Source organism: Poecile atricapillus, chromosome 3 (genome assembly GCF_030490865.1).
Source record: "Poecile atricapillus isolate bPoeAtr1 chromosome 3, bPoeAtr1.hap1, whole genome shotgun sequence".
Lineage (NCBI taxonomy): Eukaryota > Metazoa > Chordata > Aves > Passeriformes > Paridae > Poecile > Poecile atricapillus.
In genome coordinates, this window is record NC_081251.1 from 108,021,437 (window position 1) to 108,041,381 (window position 19,945).

Below are 19,945 nucleotides of genomic sequence, written 5' to 3' on the forward strand. Positions count from 1 at the left end.
TTGGCATCTTTATTTCTTTGACCCTGCCAGCAGGCACATGTTAGAGCAACATATGTACCAAATTTGCAGTGTGCTTAATAAAAATAAGAAATGAGAAGTTTGGGTTTTTTTCTTCGTTCAAATGGGTTAAAAGATGAAATCTTCAAAACCAAATGTAATTAAGATTGCAGAAATGCATGCTAATATTTCAAAGATGCCATCGAAAGTTGATTACATATAAAGAAGAGATGTTAGCTGGCCCATTTTACAAAATCCTGAGCTATGTTTTTACTTACTTTTTTATACTCAATTCCAATTTACTTGAATGCAAAAACGTTCTGTCTGAGTGCCAGGCCGGAGTAGCTGATTTAGCAGGGCGAGGATGAAATGAGCTTGGTGCAATGGAAGTGGGACAGTCTACAAATAATCAGTGCTGTCTCAGAAACTCTGAAGTCTGAAAAGCTGAATCTCTGGATTATTTTTTTCTGAGAAACTAAAAGCATATTTTTTCTGAAGAGACCAACTCCAGTGGATTTAGTGTTAATTTAATGCAATTAAAATTTAAAAAGGATCCTTAATCTGAATATAAAAGAGAGTGCATTATTGAAGTTGACTCTGAACTCACAATAGGTATATACTTTTAAATCTGGTTTTATGATCATGTTTCATTCAAGTGCTGTTAGACAACAAAGGAATTGTGTTTCCAAAAAAAGGTTGAGCAGTACTGATTAGCATTGCAAAGTCTGCATTTAACAAGATTAGTTTTTAAACTAAACCAGTATATTTTAATTTTTTATATGCATGGATTTAACGTACATGGTGAATAACATCTCTTTATAGAATTTTAAGTATTTGAGACTCGTTATTGTTTAAAGAAAAGTTGCTGACTTCATCGCAAGCGTAGCCTAGTAAAAATGGGGCCTGGAATAGTAAACTGTTGCAGAGCTGAGGCAGAAACTGGTAACCTTCTGACCTCTGACTTTTACTGGAAAATGATATGCAACATAAATTCAGGGGGCCTTTTTTCTTTCAAGTATGTGTATACATATATATTCTAGTGGTGCTGTTCACAATGCTATAGTTGAAGTGGTGTCAACTTGTTCATTAGAGCCCCTTGCTTTTGGAGCAAACTTTAAATCCATGGGGTTTTTTTTAAGGCTGAAAAAGCTGCTTCAAAAATAAGCTTTGAACTAAAATGTGGTGTTTTGAGAGGGTTTTTGTATTTGGTTAGGGCTGTTCTTTTATTAGACGGATGTGCGTGTGTTTATGTGGATAATGTGCGTGGACAAAACATCTGTGGGGAGGCTTGCCAGAATGCTCCTAGAACGCGTTGGAAATTGAGCTTAGTTCCTGGTGCACTTTTAAAGATTTTCAGACTTCATTTTCTCCTAAATGTGGCATTTTAGTAGTCTGGAGTGCTGGTCATATCTGAGGTCTTATTGCCATCCTGGTCAGTTCCTAGCAAGGTGCATGCTGCAGCCTCAGTCAGGAGGGGTTTTCTAAAGTGAGTTTCAAGCCTGAGTCCTGTGAAGTATCTGCAGAAGAACTTGTCAGTGATGCTTTAGTCAGCTCAGAAACTGTTGCCCAAACCCCACTGGTTTATTGAGGCTGGAATTGCTGCCAGTGCTTGATAGAGTGTTTTATGAAGAGGGCTCATTGCATTAAAACTTTGGAGAAGAGTAACAAAAGTGGTAATTTGATAACTGGAGCTCTCAGGTCAAGTTTGGGAAAGGAATTTTGGGAAAGAGATCCTGTCCTGAGGGTCTCTGTTACCAAGATTTGCCTGCAGGCCACTTGCCACCTTTGGAAATGGCATTGTTTTTGAGGAAGAGGAATGTGGTAATGGTAGTGGTGGTCTTGCTGAGCCTTGCTTTATGTCTTGTTTACATGAAATGCTCTGAAGGTTGAGATTATGGGGGAAGCTCATTTGTTTAAGCACACCCATGCCTGCATGTATACCTTCTGAAAAAAAAACAAAACAAAACCCAAAATGTGATTTTAGCATTTCCCTGTGGGGAAGAAGTCAAAAAATACAACCCCGAAGGACCGAAACGGAAGAGAACAAAAAGGTAGCAAATATCCTGCCTCTCCCCAGCTGCATTTAATTTCCAGATGCTGTGATTTGGTGGCTTTTCTTCTGTGGCCTGATGTTAGGAGTGCAACACTGTGGTTAAACCCCTGTGTTCACCACTGCTGGGTGCCGTTCTTGGCAGCAGAAGGAGCCAGCATGGCACTGCCAGAGCAGCCAGGTGCTGCGGAGGGGTGGCAGCAAAAGGCTGGGGACCCACATGCTCATGCTTGCAAGTAGAGGAGTTAACTCGAGATGCATGCGTTGCGTGACATATATTCAGTATATTATGAGCTTCCCTATTTTTAGGAGTTTGTAAAAGTTCCTTTTGGTTCCTTCCATCTGTCAAGATCACGTTTGCCACTTAAAAAAAAAAAAAAAAAAAAAGCAAATCTGATCACCAGAAATAAAACCCTCTAAAACTGTCTGGTTTTAGGTTGTTCTCACAACCTACTTCACTTGTTGGGGTAGGGAAAAGCACCTTCTGGGCCAGGTTTGCAGCCTGGCTGAAAGTAACACAGGGATGTAAATGTAAGCTTTGCATTTTCAGAGAGGCACACAGACTGGAAAGCTTAAGCCTTCAGCAAGACTTTTCTCCTTAGTCCTTAAGCCAGAGTATGTTAAGGTCTATTTTTGGACTTTTTGGAGATTTTTCTTCTTTACCTTATTCATCACAACAAATCCTGCAATGTGTGTTTTCAACCTACTTATGTCCCAGTGAACAACACTCATCAAATGATTGCCTTTGAAATCAGGAGAGACGGTCTTTCCTGTAAACATTTTAAAGTCTTTTTAATCGTGTAAATTTATTTACTTAGTAAATAGTAATAACTCCCAGCTGCTTCGATCTATTGCAGAAATCCATATTTAACTGCTAGGGAGCTGTTCTGAGGTCTTGTGCCACTGAACAGCAGGGTATGTTATTGCATAGTACGTTGACACAACCTCTTCTAAAGGCCTGGTATTGTGTCATCATAGGGGATAGTTATAGTACAGGAATGCAGAATAATATTATGAAAAAGTTTTCCCGTTGCTCTGAACTTAATGGCAAAGGCCTTTGGAGGTCTGTCTCCAAATGGTGCAAAGAGATCTGAATTTACATAGTGGAGAAATAATTCACTAAATCCTATTTAAAAGAAGAGACGCAAATTCTTATGTATAGGCAGGTGATGCTGAGCTCATGGCAGCACTGTTTGATCTTACTGTGTCTTGTAACTTCAAAAGATTCCTGTTTGGGATATTGAGAGATCTATTTTGTTTGTTTTTCAAACAGTGAGGCCAGGAAGATGCTGAACAAAGCCTTGGTACAGTCACTTTTAATCCAGAGTGGAGTTCTTTATTTCTCATGTTTAGCTCTCCTACACAGCTTAAAAGAAAAAGAAAAATAATCCATCAGTGTCACCTTATTTGTGCTTATTTCTTCTTTCTCCCTTGTTTTTTTTTTTTTTTCCCAAGCCTCAGCCTGTGTTCAAAACATTTTTTTAACCTCCAAATAATTGTTGCTTCTTAAAGCCAGGAGTAGAAAGCAGCGATATTTCTTTATAAAAATGTATCAATGGCTGCAATGGCTTATTTTTTTTTTTTTTCAGGGTTTTGTAGGAGTTTGAGCAACCTATAGGCAAAAAGGCAATCGGGTTTATTATTGCTGGGAATCTCCAGGCGGTTGTTTGGAGGCTGCAAAGGCAGGCGGCAGGGCCGGGAAGAGGGGGAGAGAAGGGCCACGTTATGTTCCAGATGACTGAGCAAGGATTTATATACCAGCTTGCCTTTTTTTTTTTTTTCCCCTCCTTTTTTTTTATTTTTTTTTTTTTTAACATGGGAGAAGAAAAGTAATAAGAGCGGGGAGGCATTTGAAGCGGTCAGATGGCCGATGACTAATGGGATAGGTGGGCAGGAGCCCTCGGATTGGGTGTCTTAATGAGCACATTTCGCACCGAGTTTGGGCTGCAGTTCCCCTTCACCTTTGCCCTTTATTGACCGAACTGACACTTCATTTTTCACATACTTCCAATTATGGCTGAGCTTAAGTGTCGCCCTGCCTCCTTTCTTTCTTGCCTATGGATGGCTTGAGAGTGGCTAAGGCCACAGAAGATATTTTAATTTGAAAAACTACCATAGCAAGGCAGGTTTAGGGTGTAACCTGAAACTGCTGTCACTTGGCAGTTTCTCCGATGAAAACAAAAGTTTTAATGTTTCTTGTTGAGCGCTTCACCACCGCTCCCCCCTTCCTTCTCTGTGGTGATGTGGGGAATTGCTTTGGGGGGCGATTGGGTTGGTGAGGGGTGTTTTCCTTGGGGTAAATCCTTTCTGGCACTACAGGTGTCATGGGTGGGAGTCACCAAAGTGAAGAGGTAAACCCAAATGAAAAGCAGTGCCGTGCTTGAACGATGGCTCCTTTTCCCTTCTCAACACAGCGTCTTCTCAAACGGCTTCTTGTGATGTAATGCCCTGCCATGTCCTTTGCTGGACAATCCCCTTATGGAAAAGCAGAGCAAGATTGTGCTTGCACTTCTCAAGCCTTAGACCATTGTGGATTTGTTGTTTTGGTAATATTTAATGCATGAATGCAGATTTGAGCCTGGCCTGGCTGTGAAGCTTTGAGAAGTGGTTGGAAATGATGTTGGGAGAGGCTGGTAGGATGAAAAGATGGAAAAATCTGCAGTCACCCCTTTGCTGTAGGAGGAGAGCCATGATATATCTCCCACTGCTCAAGCCTGTGTGCATTTCCACGTTGGCTTTTACACGCAGAATCCTTCCAGGGCGGAAATGTCTGTTTGCTTTCGCAGGGCTTAGGGGGTTTCGGAGCATGCGGTTTTCCTACCAAATGTGGATTCTGTCGGAAATAGTTGGAATAAGTTGTGCTCGCATGGGGTGGGTGGGTTTAAGAACAAAATAGCTGCTGTTAGACCTTCACTTCCCAGCAGCACCACTGGATTTTGCAGCGTGGTTTTCACTACCGGCTCTGTCATGTGAAATTTGGGTGAGTAATGTGTGGGCATGTCACCTGTGTGCCAGTGGTGATTGCTTTACATTTAAATACATGGAGAGACTATGTTGACAATTATTTACATCCAAACAGAGGCCCACTAAACCACAGATGTATTTATCCCAAAAAAAAAAAAAAGTATGAAGTATTACCTACTTTATTATGTAGCCCTCTGGCATAGTAATGGCATGGCATATTTTTACTATAATATGGTAATAAAAGAATATGTAAAAGGCAGACAAAGGTTCTGTCTTTTCACTAAGGTGACCCCTGTTACCAAGTAACTGCTTTACTTATGAGCTTATTAAAAACTCAAAAAAAAATGAGCTTTTCATACTTCACAGGCATTGATGTGAAAATGAGCTGTCCTACGAGTAGTTTTCTTGATCATTTTTAGAACAATTGATTAGCCAAAGAGCCGCTGTCATTAGTTGACATTGACTGATAGCAATTTGTCACAAGCTCCGAAGGTCAGCCAGGCAGTGGAAGCTTCGGCTTGTCTTTGATTGACCTTTTCTGATGCCATTATCATGCGATCGGTTAGACTGGATGTGACCCTCGATTAGAAAAGACAGGGCATTAGTCAACAGGGGCTGCTCCCTGTGTTTTTTCTGGCGCTTTATGTATTGTGAATCCCGAATTAAGCGTAATAGGCTTGTTTGGAAACGGAGCGGTATCAGTTTTCTTGCTGAGGCTCTGCCATCCCCTTTTCTTTTCCTGCTTTTCCATCAAGCAGGCAGCGCTCGCTTTGCTTTAAATCAGCGTGAGCACCTGTGCCCTCTTCCTTTGACGTGAGATACGAGATTTAAGCCAGGCCCATATTTATCTGAAACGCTTCGTCTAGGTGCGTATTGTTCAGCAGCACCAGCATTAATTATTTTTATCTCCCCAGAATCATGTTTTATTTTTTAACAGTGATTGAGTGGTTGAGGATTATGCTCATAACATGATGTCAATTTATCATTCTGCTCTAAAGCCGGGGGGCGTGAAACTGGTTTTTTCCTCCTTCTAGTTTAGGTTTTCAATTTTTTGTTTGGTTTTGGCTTTTTTTTTTTTTTTTTTTTTCTTTTGGTCTCATCAGCCTGATTCAACTGTTAAACTTAGATTTCGACAGTGTTACGTCTGTGTGCCTCAGCTAAGCAGGGTTGTGCTTCCAGAATGGTGCATGGGAGCAAGTTCTTACTTAGAAGCGGGTGTCTGTCATGATTTGAGCATTAATCTATTCCCAGTGTCAGGATTTATTTCAATCATTCTCATTAGCTTAAATGCCTGTTATTAGCAGGCATTTTTCTTTTTGCTCTGGCAAAGCTAACTTAAATACTTATAAACGTTGCTTGTTTTCCCTAAATTGTGGGTAACATCATCGTAAATGAGCTCTTTTCCTTGTAAAAAAACCTTCCTTCTTTCCATTTGCCTTTCAGGGGAAACCTGAATTTCTCTAAGCACCAACTTGTTTTTCAGGTCAGCCCCTAGAGATAATAAGCAGTTCAAAACCAGCACAACCATTTCAGCACGGTTTAATGTGACTTTCAGTCTTTGCTCAGGGAAAGCTTCCAGCTGGGAGGGGAGCAGAGAGACGACCATGTCAGGAAGCAGATCTTTCAATCTGAGGCTACTGCCATCATTGGCAGAGCAGAAGGAGGGAAAAAGACTTTGGAAACTGTTTACCTTTAAAGTGGCTATGGAAATACAAATATTCCTGACTTCTCGGCCCGTCTGTAATCAAGCAGAGAAATCCATGTGCTGGAGTCCTTTTTTTTTTCTTTCTTTTTTTTTTTTTTTCTATTTTCTTGGCAAGTTTTTCTAAACTCAGAAATGTCCACTCGTTAAACATCTGTGTGGCTGTGCACAAGCCCATGTATACATAGAAGTGTATATAAGAACGTGGCCCTGACCCTGAACTGAGAGCATCCATTGGCTTTTGCAGCCTCCAAAGTGTGTCTGCACGGAACCAGGTGTCTTACTGAGTGCAGGATCTTGAAAATGCCAAGCTGGGAACAGTGGTGGAAAATAATCACATTGTTAAATTAAATCTTGGGCTGTTAGCTAAAAACTCTGGTGTGGGACTGAAGGGCACCTTGCTTTCCTCCTTGGATGGGGCAGAGTGAGGTTTGGATTTGTAAGAAGTTGTAGAAATAGGCTTGAAGTTTTTAGTGCCCAAGGTGCCCCTTTCAACAGTACTGGAGTTGAGTGTTTTCAAGATGGCTGATATGATTTTTTTCTTTTTTTTTTTGATTGCTTCATTCAGGTATGGTGGGTTTTTTCCTACACATCCTGGATGTTCTCACTTAAGTTGTGGTGACTCATTGGAGCTAATGAGGTTCCCACATGGCCCCCATATCAAAGGCCATCTTAGTATTCCCACCTTAAGGGTTCTATCCATTTGCTTCTCCAGGTCTTGGTGGCTTCAACTGAGCCTTTTGCAATCTGATGTAGGCAGAGTGAGACTTTAAGGTGTGTCATTGACCTCTTTAACTTGGAGGTTAAAAAAACAAAAGTTGTGATCTTGAGATGTTTGTTTTGAGAGACATTTTATCACAAGGAGTATAAACTCATAAACATGCTGTATTTCTGGATTAGTGATGCAACAGGGTGTGCCATCAGGCTGCTTGGCACAAACCATTTTCCTATCTCTCACATGAAAGGCTGGGAGGGTAAAGATGACTAAGGTTGGAGGAGAAGTCTTTAAAATTAGTTCTGTATGGAGAAAGTGGGTGCTTGTCCCATAATGCAAGAACTAAGGGTGGGTGTTCATGGCACAGGAACTGTTCCAGAGTGTTACTAGTTTTAAAACAAACAAAAATGTTTTATGTGTTGGGTTAAATTTATTGCTACAGAACAGCATTCTGAGGAGGTCAGCAGGGGACAAAAAGAGATTAGACCAATTCATGGAAAAAATGGTTCTTCTGTAGCTATTAAAAACCCTGGTCCAGATGCAACTGCTGTCTCAGGAAGCTGCCCAAGTGCTGATTGTCAGAGCGGTGGCACAGCTGCCTCTGCGTGCCCCCACTTTCCGTAGTGTTTTCCTAAACACCCGTTATTGTTCGTGAGACACACCACCACAAGACGCAGTTATTTCGACAGATGTCCTCCAGTTTTTGTGTTAAAATAATTTTTTATAATTCAATTCAGGAAATAAGATGCTGGATATTTTTTGTTTATCCCCCCCTCCCCCTTTTTTTTTTAAAGGCTCTTGCTAATGCTGCCATGCTTTTTTGTTGGGAAGAAGGTAGACATAGCTTGTATTTTCTTGCCCTTATTACCCTGATGGGGGGAATGGTTTGATGCTATTCATTCAAATTTGACAGGTGATTGCTTCTGTAAATGAATGCACTCAAATCATAATTGTTGCAACAGAATTGTTTGATTACCTGGCGGTAGCCTCTTTCTCTCTGATAGCTTTTGGATCACCTGTTTGCTGAGAGCATTTGACAGTCCTCATGTTTATTACCCAATTGAATGTCAGTAGCAATTGCAGCTAAAGATAAACGAAAATGCAAGTACTTGTTGACCTTGACTTTTTTCCACAAGATATTGGACTTGATGGCTCTATTGCTGTTGAACTGATAAGAGTTATAAACAGTAGTTGAAGGAAAATGTTTTATTCCCAGAGGAAAATACCACACTGCTGTGGGAAATGGCATCTGACTAGCGCTCTTTGCCAAATTTGCTTGGTTCACCTTCATTTAGACTGTGGGAAAATAAAATCCAAATTTCCCCTTTTATGACTTTAATATCTCTGCAAACATGAATTCCTGCGCTCTTTGTAAAGTTTTGTTGGCAGACTGTGCCAATAACAGACAGCGAGCACGAGACCTCGCCGTGTTTTATGATGTGCTATAATGAGGATTCTCAATTCTTCCTCATTTTTGGGCTGATTTGATAATTACAGGGAGGGAGCAGAGCTTTATTCTCCTATTCCATGGGAAGCTTAATATGTCTGTAGCCGGCAAAGACTGGGAAATGTGTGGCTGTGAGTGGATATTGTCGGACTGGGGCTGTGCCGGTGGGAGGACAGTCAGGGGATGAAAGACAAGTTATTGCAGGGATGGAGAGGTGATTCTTTCATAGGTCAATTTTGCACCCACTTCTTCAGGCAAGGTCCCACGTGGGGTCCTTTGCAGGTTTTTGGTAGGAGGGGGCCACTTTGGTAGTGCCCCTCCCAGCTGCCTTTGGGAAATGGGAGGGAGGGATGAACTCCCGCCCCAGCAAATTTTCCTGCTATAACCCCCTATATATATATTTATATAAATTTATTTTTAATCCTGCTCTAATATGAAAACCTTGAAAGGAAGACTTCAATGGAAACAGGAGAAGGCAATAGGCTTTGAGATCTTTCAGGATGAAAGTCACTGAATAAACATTATATGTAAAAAGCACAAAAGACAGTGGAATTATATTCTTTAAAACATTAAGTCCTTCTTGTCTCGGCAACTGCTCTGATAAACTCTGTACAGTATTGTAGGAGCTTGTTAAAGCTCTGAAATGCAGGATTAAGCAGTGCTGTAACAGTTAGCAGAGTCAGACGAGTAATCTTATTGCATTGTAATTTTTTTTAGGTAAGATTAAGCTGGCATTGCATTATATGTTTGTGGGCGAGGGGCCATTCTTCAAGGGATTAATTAATAGGATCAGCGCTGTAAAGATGCTGACATAATTTTTTCTGGGCACATTGATGCACACGGGCTTTTATTATTGCTATTCTTTTTCATTTTTCTTCCAATTTTAAATTCATGAACGAGATGTGGACTTTGTCTGGGCAATCAGAGCAGCCTTTGCAGCTTGCAGCAGTGGCTGTGTCAGAGCCACCTGTCATCCTATAATTCATCGGGGACCACGTCTCACTGGCCTGGTGACCCACTAGTTGGTGACATGAGAAATACCAGAGGGAGATGCCTGATGTCCCTTCTGCCCAAGCTGGGGTGGGATCGTAGGGCTCTGACTAAGCAAATGCCTGGCACTGCTCTGGCAGGGCTTTGGAAGAGGGTGCTGTTGGAAAAGTCTTCCACCTTTCTGCTCTGGCTCTTTAGCCATGATGCCTCCTCCACGTAGCCTTTGGTTTGACGTGCTTTAACTTTTGCTGCTCAGGCCTGGAAGGTGGGAAAGGACGTGGGAGAGCGTGGCTGGGCCTGTGATGTGCAGTGGGAGCAGTCTGACATCGGGATAGGCCACCCTGCCTCCCTCTGTGGTTTGGGAACTTCCTCATCACTCTGGCATCTAAGAGCCAGTATATAAATATATATACATATAACTTATTTACCTATTATAAATATTATGAGTATTTTTTTTTGGTTTTTTTCTCTTGAGTATTTAAAATCTCACACAGATTTTGCAGTCAGGTTTTTGCAGTTGCTCTTTGCCAATAGTGTGGGAAATAAGAAACACCATGTAAATAAATAAAAATACAGTGGGGACAGCCTTTTCACCTACTTGTCCCCTAGTCCTAAGTTTTCATGAGGCTGATTCTGTGCTGTGGGTGAGAGATGGCCTTTGCAACCCCAACTCTGTGTGTTGTCTCCAGGTTGTAAGTACATCTTTTGCAGAAGGACAGGAGAAGACCTACTAGGAGACACCACTTATGCCCTTGGAAAAGATCTAATGGTGGCAGACATACCCTAACTTGTTCTGAAATCTTCCCAGTGCTCTGAATAGCAGTGTCACATGGATGCAAGCTAAATATATTCTGGAGTCTGTAGTGTCCTGATGGACCTCAAAGAAGGCATATCTTAGCTTTCTCTGGTCAGCAAGTGAAGGTCAGGGAAGCAAGGCTTGTAGGATGGAGAATCTTTTGTTGGTCTCTTTGCTGTGCCAAGAGAATCTCCTCCCTTTCTCCCTCCTGGCGCAGCACTGAGGGAGAAACCCCATGGTGGAGTTCGTGCTTGGGGCCCCGGATTATAGCACATGCACTGCATTAAATGCCTTCCTAGAGCAGGGGAAAGAGGGAATGAGGTCAGCATCGAAGTTAAGTGTCATTTAAAATGGGGTTAAAGTTTCAGGGCACTGTATCGTCAGAGTGTAGCAGCTACTTGCTAAAGAGCAGGGGATAAGATGCAGGCAAATTACAGCACAGGCAAAAAAAGACAACAAAGTGGAGTTGAAATGTTGTGTTCTTTCTGTACTTCTTGTCCTTTCCCCACTTAGTAAAGCATCTATTTATCTCTCCTGTCCCCTCATCCTGCCTGTGGCAATGAGAATGCCCCAGGAGAGGCTTTTGTGCAGGATCCTTCCTGCTTGCTTTTTTTTTTTTTTTTTTTTTTTTTTTGTATCTGTCTGCACTAACCCTGTGCAAATTCTGCATGAGGCCAGCTGTGTAAAAGCAGGAATAGTGGTGATGTTAATTCAGTGTAACTATTGGACAGACCTGCTATGGTTTTGTACTGCAGCTCTGTAATGGGCTGTAGGAAAGCAGAGGGATGTTCTGTTGATGAGCGGGCAGAGCCACAAAATCTTTGGATGTCAGTCTATAAATATTTATTGTTTGTGAGTGTGTTTGTTCATATACATGCTTGGATGTGACTACTTCCTACTACTACACTTTCTTATTCTGTCAACCTGGCAAGGAAGGTGGTAAAACAACCACCCTTGTGAAGCACAGGGCATTTTTAGAACCTTTTAGAACCTTTCAAATTTCCTTTACGAGGAGCGTTGTGCTAAGTTCCTTGGTGTTACAGCTACAAGAAACAAATTAGGAAGCAGTGCTAACATTAGTGTCTCACCACATATTTAATCCAGCTAAAAAACCCCTGAGGTGGCCATAATTTACCAGGCTGAAGAGCAGAGAGGGCTGGCATAGCCACCTCATCAAGAAATGTAAAGTGATGACTTGGTTTAATTTCAGCCAAAGGCTGTTAGTGACTTAGTTGAATTTAATCCCAATAAAGTAACCAGCTAACAGGCAGCAGGAGGAGCATGTTAGTCATGACATGGGTATATCAGCTCTTCACCACCATTAATTATATTTCATCACTGAAAAGCAGAATATGCATATTATGCAATTTTACAGCATGGCTTTCCATACATAATGTATTAATAAAAAATTAGAATTGCTCCGTACAGATGAATTGAAATGCTATGTGTTACCAATATACAAATTTTATTTACAGTTGTAGTTGGTATATGTGAAATGACAGTATTAAACTTAAAAGTGCCTCTCAAGTTGATAAGTGCCAACTCGATACTAAACACATTAATACTCAGTTAAAATTAGCAATCAATTTACTTGGATATTGGAGGTTAGCCAGGGATGGATCTGAAGTTCTATTAGGTATATCGTACTGGTCTGAATACATCATATGCTGTTGCAAAAGCATTGTGCTAATTTTAGCTTACAAAGAGGATGAAGATAAACTGCCTGCTGCTAGTTTGCCATATGCTATCCTGGTGATAATATTCAAGTCGAAAATATTCTGCAGAGAGTCTTATTGTTTCAGTAAAAGAAAAGTGGAACAGAGTTAAGCAAATTTCTGCTCTGTAAATGCATACAAAATAATGAAATAAAACAAATCTCAAACGCTGGTAGATGAGATCTGTGAAATTTGTTTTGGGTTTATTGGCTTTCATGGGAGTCAACAATTTATTTTAGTATATATTTGATCCAATTGTATCCATTTCTCACATGTAAATCTTAAAATCAATCTAAATAAAAATCGAACTTTGTTCTGGTAGGCAGAAATATAGTCTGAGTTGCTCCTAACTAGTTAAGCCTCCCATCCTTCAAGTTTGCTGCAGGAATAAAGGCGCTGCTGAGCTGATTTTTCATGAGCTTCTCCCTTTGCTTTGTTTATTTAAAAACACAAAACATATTCTGGTTTCCATATGGGGAGGATTTTGCTTCTCCGTGTTCAGTGAGGAGTGTTTGCCTTCTCCATCTGCACCCGTGGCCAGGAGAGGGGTGTGTGAGGAGGGGTGCCCAGACCCCTGGGGTTACAAGGGCTGGGGGGAAGCTTTGCATTAGCAAGTGGTGAAAAGCTTGACCTTCGAGTGACCTGGGTCAAGCAAACCCCCTGCTGAAGTGTCCCATTTGGACATGGATACCTGTGGGGTGAGGGAAGAGATAAAGGAAAGGGGAGGAAGATAAAGTAATCCCATTGACCTGGGAACTTCTCAGATATTACAAGCAAGGGAGCATCAGGAATAATAAAAGAGTGGCAATATTTGTCTGCCCCCTGTATCTGTGTAATGTCATTTCCAAAGGGCTGGAGTAGATAATAGCAAATGTGCTTTCAAGTATCAGTTCAATCTCTTGAAGTGATGGGGAAGACTGGATGCTCTGATCTGGCGGGTGCTGGAGAGTGTAACACAATCCTCGTCGCTGCAGAGAGAATTGTATAAATTCAGATTTTATACAAAGATCTGCTGATTGCATCTTTTGCTAAAGTGTTAAGTAAAAGATCTGGTTATAAGAGATGGAGAGTCTACTACTGTCTGGTCTTCTGCCTTGTTTTTGTAGGGGTTTTCACAGGAACAAATACCAATTGCCAAAATAAAAGCAAGTGGTGTGGCCAGTCCGTATCATGGTAGGACACATGCTCTTGAGTCAGCGTGGGCAGGAAGCTTGGCAGGTCTGTCCCCCACCATTGCCATTGCATCTTTATCTCTCTGCTTCATTGTTTGCCACTGAGTGCTTGAAATTCCAGTTTCCAAGTAAAAACTTCCTGTTTCTTGCATTTACATTCAGTTTGGTAGGACATAAATTTAGTTATCTATCAAGGAGGGCTTTTTTTTTTTTTTTCCCTCTCTCAAGTAAGGCAAAATAGGAAGAAGAAATTAATTATGATTTGGTGATAAGAGGTAGAATTTTACATTTTCCCAGATTCTCTGTGGCAGGAAGCATGAGGTTGTATTCTTGTGATAAGGTGATGGATGGGAGCTAAATTCAGCCTTTCCATCCTGAGTAATTTTAGAAAGAGCCCTGAAGTCCAGATCTTGCTTAGAAACAGAGATGAGCATATTCAGTCTTCATTAGCCACAGTTTCCTTGCTAGAGCATTGCTGCTTGTAAGTTTTTACTGTTCTGTGCAGTATTCAGAGCTGGTAGTGCACATATTCTTGTAGCCATCTCAATCCTGAATTTCCCTCCCGAGAGTTTCTTTCTCTCCATTGACTGTGAAGGGACTCGGGGAGGAGTAATCATCTCGTTCAGACACTTAGCTTGGCAGTCTGACTTAAATGCTTAGAGTGAGGAGGGATGAAACTGTGCTAAAACTTGGCATTCCTTTAGGAAGGAAATGTTTGCTCTTTGTGGGAAAGCAGAATAAATTGTCTTGTACTGCTGAAGGTTAGAGGAGTGGGCTCAGGTATTGTATGTGTGAGGCTGTGTCCTCTGCAGCTCCTGAGCACAGTGGTCTGAGCATCTCATGACATTTGTTGTGTTTGCAGACCTGCATGGGTAACTGAAGTGTTCAAAATTCTTGGCATTCGTAGAAAAAAACCACATACATACACTTTATTTATTTTTATTATTATTTGGGGGGAGGTTAGTGTCTCTATTCCCATGCCCAGTTGTCAAGAAGCCAGGATTCCAGCTTCTCCTAACTTCAAGAGGTTGCTTGCTTTATTATTAGTGCATACGTGGTTTTGGATGAAGGTTCTCGTATGACTCTGGGAGCTGAGGACTTAAATATAAAATATGATGAATGAGGCTTCTGAAGCTGTGTGGCAGCACTTTTCTCAGCCTCCAACTAAAAATCATTGAGGTCTTGCATGAGATGGGAGGCTCCATGAGGGAAGCCTTGAAGCAAAACCTATTGCTGAGTTGAAGTGGTAGGAATGGCCATATTTAGCTTTGTTGTGCTGTTTGGGCACAGGGTCCTTTGGCAGCTGGCACTGCATCTGTCAGAACCTCTCTCTGCTTTTAAATATGAAATCAGAGTTTAACCTACTTCTGCTCCAAACTAACAAGATGTACAGTTTAAGTGTACTAATACACATTCAAAACGGCTCATTTTTCCACTTCATTTTTTGGAGTCGTATTTGTAGCAACCCTGACTAGCACATGAGGTAGAGAGGTAAGAGGTTAATAACTTTTATGCAGAATATTGAACTCTTGTTTCCATTTTCAAGTCCACTTTGGATGCTGTCTTGAAAAATATTTTCAATCTGTGCACTGTGTCTCTACTGTGCACAGAAACATGAAATCTGGGGCTTGCTTCCTTGGGAGGCTGTGAGTACAAAGCCTGAGGGTAGTGCTGGAAGTTTGCAGGCGTGGAGGGAGGGTTACTGGCAGCAGCAGTGTGGGCTTTCATTCAGCACCTTGTCAGCTTGCCTTATCTGGGATCTTGGGGGATGGCTCTCCGGGGTAAACCCAGGGAAGGGAGCTGAGTGAGGTGTTTCCAGGATTGTCCTGGCAGAGGCTTTCTTGTAATCCATTCTGCTTGCTCTGCAGGAGTCATAACCAGCAGAGATACTTCTTTATAACCCAAGTAATCTTTGGATGTGCACCTGCCATCTTGAGCCTCTCCTTTCATGCTTTTTGTTGAGGTTCATGTGCAGCTTTGAATATGCATGAAATCTCCTGGGCTGGTAAGGGGTGAGCATAAAGGATAGCCTCCCCATGATCTTACAGGCAATTGCCCTCTTCAGGTCAATATTCACTTGTTCAGGTCACTGCTGAGATCATATTCATTGCAAATATGGTGCTTATGTCAAAGTATTTTCCATAAAAACTGTTAAGTATAGGTGAGAATGCTTTTTAGCTGAACTTTGAATTTCAGCCTATGATTATAGATGAAAATCTGTCTCCTCATCTGCCTCAGCCATGAATTGCAGGTGCAGCTGGTCAGGCATTTAAAATGACAAAATTCAGAGTTGCTTTGCATAGAAACCAGCATCATGATTAGCAATGGTTCAGAGGCTGGCATTGTTGGTGACTGCTCAGATGATTCGCAGGTATTTGTGAAAGCCTTTTCCAGTCTCAAGAGAATCACCTGTTTTGGCATCAGTGAGTATTGTTCCAGAATTGGAATGGGAAAGAGTGCAGACCCGTGACTGGAGAGCTGCTTTTCTGCCTGACAAGCCTTGGTGACCCAGTCTTCAGGCTGAGACACTTGCCTGCAAGTCCTAAGGCATCATACAGCAAAAGTTGTGTGTGGAGGAAGAAAGCATCTAACACACAGCTGGAAAATCGTGTTTGCTCAACATATGATGAGTTCATTAGAAGAGACTCATTCAGAGTGGAAGCGGGAGATAGTATTTGCTAGGATTTATTTGACTGCTCCTGGATAATTTGAATACAGGTTTTCAAGTGCTTTCTTTCCTTTTTTTCACACATCTAAGCATGTTTCTAATATATATATATATATTACAAAGCTGTCCTGACCTTCATCAAAGTAGTCTGCTAATGTTTTGCCTGCCTTTATCAAATTGCAGTATGAAAGAACCACTCTGATTCATATTTTTAAGGGATGTTATTCTGACCTCAAAAACTGATACTTCCTTAGCCAGTGCCAGAAAGCACTTTCTGTGGTTGTAATCCCCATTTTTTCAGCAATTAAGACTCAGGTGGCATCAGAATAACAACTGATTTTAATAGCCACTTTAGCCACCTCCGTTATGGGGAGGAAACATGCAGAGCTTCTGCAGAGCCTCAGAGCTCTGTGGTGTGACCTCAAGTGACCAGACACAAAAACCAGTGCAACTCTTGAACGGAAAGGTCTACATCATCCAAACTGTGCTGACTCTTGTCCAAGAACACACTGTTTACCTGTTCCTTCCAAACTGGTCAATTTTCTGCAAGGCTGAAATGTGGGTGTTGGGGGATTTTTTGCTTATCTCAGTGCAGCTTGGCTGGTTTTCACAGAGCTGCTCTTCACTAGCTTGTAGATGTATGTTGAGGATTGTGTTTTCTGTTTTGGTGATTGAAGCTGAACATTCTCACTGTTGACCTAAATTTACCACCTCTGTCATGTCTGAAAGTATTTGTATATTCATCTGCAAATGTGCAGGGTGACCACTCCAATCAAAAGCAACAAATCTTACCAGTTAACTCCAAAATGCATCTTGCTGAAGGCAATGTCTGAAAACACATTGCCATGAGCATGAAGCAGCCAAGCTTCTGTCTGGCCCTTGAGATGTGTACCCAGGCCTTAATGAAGGGTGGGGTTTTCCTTATTCCAATAAATAGATTTTGTTTGGAAAGGTGAGAGGCAGAAAGAGAGAATGTATTTTCACAGTCCTAAATAAAAGGCTATTTATGCCTAATACATTGGCAGAATTATTCCAGAGTAATTCATCCACGAGAAAATATGATCCTTGTGTCACTGCCAAGGTCAGAGAGACCTATGGTGATCTGCAGAGTAAGTTCAGGTCACCCAAGTTAAATCTGCCCAGGGGCTGACTTAGCTCACGCACCGCATTTTTTCCATGATTAATAAAAGCAAACATCTTCTATAGATGAAGGCAGGGCTAAAACTGTGGTCAGCTCTCTCCCTGGAGCCAAGGTCTCCTGCTTTTCCGTTCTCCTTTCCAGGTTGTTCCTTTCATTTCCTGTCCATTCTTCTCTTTTCCTGGCATTTACAGGATGCTTAGAAAAGTCTGTCTTTTCCTTTATGAGGCAAGCGATGCCTATAAAACCTTCCTTGATATCTGCATGGACAGGAAGGACACGGGGACATTGCTGGGGTTTGACCCGGTGCAGCATTGGCTTCTGCATGCGCTGTGTCCTTGCACATCAGCTGAGAAGCACATCCTGAAAGCTGAGGTGAAAAGGATGGGGAGCACAGCAGAAATGTATTCCTTGTTAGCCTCAGCTGAGAGGGTAGCAGCTGAGCAGGATATCTGGCAGTTGGGAAGGTGGAGCTGGTGATTCTGTGGGCTCTGCAAGGCTGCCTGAGGAGGAGATGGATGGAGCGGTGAGCTAGGCAGGTGAGAGTCCTCCTCCATCACTGGTGGGTGGAAGGGGTGAGACAAGGTCCTCAGCCCTTTCAACAAGGATGCGGTTGTTTCATCAGAAAAGTGAGATTCTTCTTCCTTGTGGTCTATACCTGCTATGGGGAAGCTGATGCTTGTGGTTTCAGCTTGCTAGAACCTGAGGTTTTCTTTAGCTTCCTTGGTTACTCATTCATGTCACTTGAAGTACATCAAATTACTGAAAGCTTTTGCAGATTTTGCTTTCTACACAATTCTACTGCTGTTGCTCTTAGAGGTAATGACAAATGCTGTGAGTTGAAAAAGAAACCAGAAATAATTTTGGCTGACTTCTTGAAGGATGTATGCATTTTTGTTTATTTTTTTCTTAAGATATGGATGGCTTTTTGCTGTGACCCAGCTTTGCTCTGAGATTTCTGTGGGATTTTGGTTAAACACTCTTATGGAGTCAAAGGCATGAGCTGGAAATGGCTGAGTTAGCTCCTTCTTTTCCTTCATCCCTCTCACAGCTGGAACCGATGCCATGAGATGTAGTGACATAATTAATAATCAAATTCTGGGGTGCACCAGAAGCTTGTCCCTTTCCTCCTATCAGTTTGCCTATTCAAGGTAATTCTAGGCAGGTAATATTCAAGGTAATATCTAGGGATATGTAGTGATGGAAGATGAAAGAGATAAAAGCAAGGTGAGCATGCACCTGTAGGTGATACTCAGGAAAAGTTTTTAAGTCTCCAGCATTGACCTGACTTTTCTTTCAGCTTCATTGTGTGTTTTGGACTCTAAGACCTATTTGCTCCTGGATGATTTGCATTTGGATTTGTTGTTTGTTTGTTTTAATTTGGAAAAAGCCCACACCTTAAACTGTAACTGCACTGTAAATCAAACATCAAAACACCAGAAGCTGTGGTAGAAAGTCGTAGGAAGCCAAAAACATAGCGGTGTCAGGAATACATGAAGTTGGAGCCTAAGGGGGGGACGTGCTAACTTGGTTACCACATTTCAGGACTGAAATGCCTGAAAGGACTGTCACTGCCTGGATGGGACATCAGGACCTGAGCCTGCTGGCCAGTGGCCAACCACAAGGAGCAGGCTCGAGATCACCTCCCCATCACTGTTATTTCTCTGAAGGGCTCTCCCAGCCCTCTGAATTTCCAGGCTCTCCTGTGGGGCTGGGTTCACACCAGCCACTTGGATGTGCAGAGGGTGTACCCTGACCTGCCCCTCAGTGCCACCCCACCTCCCCATACCCAAGGAATATTTAGGAGGAAAGCGTTTTCAGCAGAAGAGTTAGTGGCCTGATCAACATGGTGGTCATTGCTTGATTGCTCTCACCCTGTGGAGCCACAGAGTCAGGGCAGAGCAGAGGGCAGCAGGAGCTGTGTGAGTGGCAGCAGTGTGCCTGTTGGCTGGCCATCAGACCCAATGTCACCATGCCTTTGCATTAAAGCCTGACTTCAGCACTGCTTTTTCCTACTGTGCCTTTCTTAAGTGCCACCTCATCACAGCAGATTTGCTTTTTGTGCTGGGAGAGGAGCAGTAGTGGAAGAAAATTTTATGTGAGCTTGGCTCTTCCAAATTTACTCTTTTTGGCTCCTCATCCCCTTCCTGAGGATTAGCCTCCCACTGTTGTCACAGGTACTCCAGAGGAGCCACCTTTGCTGGAGGAACAAGAGCAGTGGCGTTAGGGTGCTGGATAGCAAGGAGCAGTGGGTAAAAACATTAATTCTGTGTACACCCTTCCCTTGAAAGGTCTGGCAGAGGGGTGCATATTTTATAGTTCAGGGGCTTTTCCTGAGTTCATTATGTGCATGGTAACATAAGGTTTTGTCTTTGGGGGGGCAAAGCAGGCTGCTTCTGAGCATCCCAGACAGCTCTAGGACAGGATGAGGGGAGGAAATTAATGGTGGAGTCCAAATGCCATCCATTCAGTTCATGATTGCAAATGTTTGTTATAGTTCCTTAGAAAACAGAAGTATAATTGTTTTGGATCCAGCTTTTGCCTTGTTCATATGAAGCCCAGGCACTGGAAGGTTCACAGGTCCCTGTTGT

General features: G+C 42.2%; 1 protein-coding gene across 6 annotated transcripts in view; it reads left to right on the forward strand.

Moving 5' to 3' along the window:
* Positions 1-19,945, forward strand: part of MEIS1 (Meis homeobox 1) — a 108,616-nt gene that overhangs the window by 28,153 nt on the left and 60,518 nt on the right. The gene's annotated exons all lie outside the window — the stretch shown is intronic.